The sequence below is a fragment of the Daucus carota genome, chromosome 3 (genome assembly GCF_001625215.2).
Source record: "Daucus carota subsp. sativus chromosome 3, DH1 v3.0, whole genome shotgun sequence".
Classification (NCBI taxonomy): Eukaryota; Viridiplantae; Streptophyta; class Magnoliopsida; order Apiales; family Apiaceae; genus Daucus; species Daucus carota.
In genome coordinates this window covers 41,684,526-41,689,706 of record NC_030383.2, presented here as the reverse complement: position 1 = coordinate 41,689,706, position 5,181 = coordinate 41,684,526, and the positions used below count along the sequence as shown (strand labels likewise).

The following is a 5,181-nucleotide window of genomic DNA, read 5'->3' as shown; positions in this document are numbered from 1 at the left end:
CAATTTTATATATGGAATCGATTTAATAGCTACCTTTGCGCATCATCTAGTGTGATATCTACTGATTTCTTTGTGATTTTAGACAATAAATTTATTTTACAAAATGATTTTGAATACTCTTTTATACATCGGTTTAAAACTGTTATGTGATGTTTTTTTATATATCCACATCATGGTTTCCTCTGTATCATGACATTATCATCCAAAAAATCATTAATACCACAAAACAAAGTAGCTGGCATTCCAGAAAAGTCACAGCTAGCTAGAACAACTTTAATCCATATAATAGGGACCAATTAGATCAAAATAAGTATCAAAACATTTAACTACTAGACCAAAATAAATACCTAGTACCAACAAATCTTGCTACCAAATATTCAGGTAGTAGCACCTAAACATTCTACTACCCAATATGCAAAGTACTATCCAAAGTACTGCTCCTAGCTAGCCACATATGATTCAGTCAACCAACAGTAATAATGTACTGACACATAATTAACAAATTTGAGTACATGAAGTCTTCGATGAATTCAATGATCTCCAAACATTCTCCATTATGTTCAGAACCTCATCCTCACCTGCAGCCCCATTTCCTGCAATCAAAGAATCATGAAGTTATGTTCATGAAAATCAGACTCCTTAAAAGTGAGGCCTATAAATGTATCTGGTTTATTAGGATACTATTTCGGAAATATATAATAGTCGCCAAGCATACCCCTTGCTTTGGTTTTTTTATTCTTAATAATAATAAATTTTTTGTTGAAGCATGCTCTACAAAATTTATGGAGATGGACCTAACTGCATGTCTTATAGCTACTCTATTGAAGGAGAACAGGGTAAATATTAGCATATTAAACTCATTAATCGCATATATACATGGTAATATACAAAAAGTTCCACCACTAATTATATTAGGCAATTTAAGTTGGAAATTCAGTATTCTTCACTCTTTATTATGAACTTTCAGCCCTTGCATTTTCAGACCACAGAAAGAGTTTAATATAAAGATGAGGAAATATTACTCGCCAAGCCTATCATCTCTGCAGAGTCTCTTCACCAGATCAGTACTGAAATTGTATAAAAAATGGTCGAGTTTACCAGCTCAAATGTTAATGTTGGCAGCAAAGAAACAATGAAAAAAATTAGTGTATATCACCATTATATGTTAATGCTGGCAGCAAAGTAACAAAATAAAAAAGTTAAACTAAGTCTTCTATCTATTGTAACAGCCACCAGGCATCTGGAAACTCCACATATATAACTTCTTGATGATGGTATTGTATTGATAAAATTTATGTCCAACTCAACTTCTACAAATTTCCTACATGTATAATTTCAAAAAAAACATGTATATTCACCTATTAATTATTTATCTTCATAAAAATACATTGTTACAACATAGGTTTGCAACTAATAAAAAGTAACATCCAGGAAAATAATAGTAAAAGTAATTAAGAGCACTATCATTTGCATACACTCCATTATGATCACCATTCATACTTCCACTTTTGTTTCTTTGATTGGGCCCTTCCTGTTCTTTATGTTATGTATGACTATCAGATGAGCATATAATGTTGTAGTAGAATGAGATGCCATAGATATAGGCAATTCCCCTAGCAAAACATGTCCTTTTTAAACCACCTGCAAAGTTTAACTGTTTCATTATTGCTTTAAACAAGAAGTAACAAATTAAATACAAGACTAAAACACCATGTCATTCAACTTGTGCACATCAGGAGTTGCTTGTCTTTACATGTTTCAATCCTTTCAGTTTACATGTCAAATCAAAAGCTTAAAGCTTAAAATTTTAATGCTTGAGTTTACACCAATAAAGTTGTGCATATATGATACTTGAAGAATGAAACTTTCACTTAATTATGTTAAGATATTTTTAATTTCACGCTTAAACAAAGGTAACACCCAACTTAAACAATTAAAATTAAAATTAAACAATTGTACCCATCCACTAAAACACAAGCAGAACATCACCTTAACAACTAATTATAACATATCATCATTAAATTCAAATTCTGAAACCCTAAATCCAATCTATTTAGAAATCATGAACATATACCTTCAAAAAATAGAGAACCGGATCTACTTTATTTAACCCTAAATCCAATTGGATTATTTAAACATACGAATTGAGCTCCAAACCATGTTTCTTCAAGCGTGAACTCCAAGATCTGTTTCTTTATGTTGGGTCTCCAATTGAAGTTTGAAGATGGATCTTCAGGCTGTGAATTAAATTGAGATATTGAGAGAAGGGAGAAGGTGGGAGAGGTGGTTAAAGAGATGATGCAGGGAGATGAAATTGTCGAGAGAGCGATGGTGAGAGTGTGTTGTGGGAGAAAGTATCGAGAGAGAAAATGGGAAATAATAGAAAGTTGCATCTTTTTTTGGTTAAGTACATGGGATGCTTTTGTTTATCGATAGGGTAAATAAGGCCGCATATTATCTTTTTAATTTTTAAACTGAAGATAAGATATCGGTTGTTTTAATTACTGATGTCTAAAGACTCTTTCACATCAGTTTTTTTTAATATTGATGTTACAAATGTTTTTAGCATCGGTGGTTTTATGTTCGATGTTAAAACTCTGATGTTGTATCTACTTTTTCTAGTAGTGAATTTCCGGTCGGTTTTCATCATAAAACCGACCATTTTTGGCTTTAACCGACCGTTTTGGTCGGTCGGTTTTGCCCTGTTTTTTTGTAGTGCATGTATCATTTCCTCTATCATTTTGATTTCTTCTTTCATTGCTTTTCTCCATATATGCTTCATCTTCGAATTTTTCAGGTTTAACTACACACATATGTTACAATGCTCATAAAGCTCAGATATATTTCTAAACTTTCTTGAAGGTTTGAGTCAGTTGTGCTTTCCGAACTACACTACTAGAAAAACAGCATTAGACATCATACCTCTTTACTTAATTATTTTTAATAAATATTAACCGTTTGTTTTTTACTACAAAACCACTTCGAGTATTTTTATAATTGTTTCTAGTATTTATCAAAATAATATAAAAATTTCTAAAGCAACATAGCTATGCAGTTAAAAAAATATGGCTATAAATATATGTTTATGTGATCACCCTAGCTATGTTGCTTTATAAATTCCCAAATTATTTTGATAAATACTAGAAACAATTATGAAAGTACTAGAAGTAGTTTTGTAGTAAATAACAAATGGTTAATTTTTTATAAATGATTAAGTAAAGAGGTATGAATAGTTATATGGGTAAAATGATATATATTTGATTATAGTGGCTTAAACGAGTCGCCGATGAGATGGGTGGGTCAAATGAGATATTTGACGCAACGGGTGGTCAGTTTGATATAAAACCCCATTATTTATTGGTGTTGAAAGAGGTGTTGCATCAGTATCTTCAGTTTTTCCGAAGCTGTCTAACTTTTCAACATCAACAATGATGTGTTGTTGGACCCTTTTTTCTTCCCAATTTCAAGCAGGATTCTCATCAAATATAACATCTCTTGAAATAATGACTTTTTGAATTTTTTTGATCTATAAAAGAGATAGCCTTTAGATTGCAAGCTATAATCGAGATGATACATTTTTCACTTACTTCATCCATCTTATATCTCTTTTCTTTAGGCATATGAGAATAACATATATATTCAAACACCTTCATGTGGTTATTGATGGCCTTTAATATACCCTTCCAAGCCTCAAATGGGGGGTCTAATTTTCAAGAGTTTGAGTTGGACATCTATTGATTAAATAAACTGACTTTTAAACGGCTTTAGCCCAAAATGATTTAGCAACCCTTTATCATATAACATTGAATTGCCATTTTTCTATTGTCTCATTTTTCCGCTCACCTACTCCATTTTGTTGAGGAGTATAGCCAACTCTTAATTATCTTTCCAAACCAATATCTTCATAAAATTTATCGAGCTCATTTGAATTATATTCAACACCTTGATCACTTATTAGCTTTTTAACAAGATAACCACTTTGTCTTTCAAGTAACTTTATCACTTTTTAAATATTGAGAAGACTTCAAATTTTTTTCTCATAAAATACACCCAACAATATCTTGTTTAATCATCAATAAATAATAAGAAGTAATTGTTCCCAGCTTGTGAAGGGGTCTTCATTGGTCCACAAACATCAGTGTGTGAACTAATTCAAGTGGTGCTTTAGCTCTTCCTGCCTCTTGTTTTGAAAATGAGATACGATATTGCTTCCCAAAGATACATTCTTCACACACTTTAGAATTGTTTGTGATGCTTGGAAGACCATACACCATGTTCTTTTCTTGCAATATCTTCAATCTTTGAAAATTAAGATGGCCAAAATCTTTTATGCCAAAGATATGATTCATCATTAATTTCCATCTTTAATGCATCATCCAAACCTTCTGAAAATTTGAGAGGAAAATTTCTATTCTTCTCCATCTTAATGCTAGCTATAATTTCAGTACTTCAACCTTTGTCAAAAATTCTGCACTTGTCCTCTTTGAAGAGTATACGATAACTATGCTCCATGAGTTGTCCAATACTTAAGAGATTCGGTTCCAAATCAGGAACTAATAAAACATCTCTAATATGATGTGTACCTCTTTTGGTTTGGACAACAATGATTTCATTTCCATTTCATTCCACTACTTGTCCATTTCCCATTTTTACTTTTGGTGTAGCATATGGATACTTTTCAATGAACATGTGCTTCTTTGCTTGTCTTGTGATTACTAAAACCACTATCAATGTACCACACATCTCTGTTGGTTCCAGATGCTTGGGAAGCATAAAACATAGTTCCCTCAACTTGTTTTTCTTCAGTAAAATTTGTGTTGTGATTAATATTCACCAACCAATCTTTTTTAGCATACCCAAATTTTCCAGAATTATAGCACTTTGGTTTACCTTTATGCCAGCAATCTTTATCCAGATGATTGGGTGTAACCACATGTTCCACACTTTCTATCTTCCTTTTGTTGAAAATATTGTGGCCTTTTTTCAGAAAATTTTCCACCTCCGCCTCTTCCTCTTCCTCTAGAACTTCCACCTCGATCATAACTCCAAGATTTTTTGTTGTTGATGCTGACTTTTGATTGAAATGCACTCTCCATAGAATTTTCAGAAAAACCTTTCACTTTTTGCTCATAAGACTTCAAAGATTCCATCAAATTTTGAATGCTAAGGGTAGATAAATCT

General features: G+C 31.9%; 1 long non-coding RNA gene across 2 annotated transcripts; it reads right to left on the bottom strand.

Annotated features, from left to right (window-relative positions):
* Nucleotides 1-265: 265 nt before the first annotated feature.
* LOC108203935 (uncharacterized) lies at nt 266-2,430 on the bottom strand. 2 transcript variants are annotated; one of them, XR_010289894.1, is made up of 4 exons: nt 2,075-2,426; nt 1,476-1,641; nt 1,023-1,101; nt 266-593 (listed from the first exon to the last, which is right to left on the bottom strand). It is a non-coding gene; the product is annotated as an uncharacterized LOC108203935 (long non-coding RNA). The 2 variants fall into 2 exon arrangements; XR_001803578.2 differs by having other exon boundaries at nt 1,023-1,641; nt 2,075-2,430.
* Between the last annotated feature and the right edge of the window lie 2,751 nt (nt 2,431-5,181).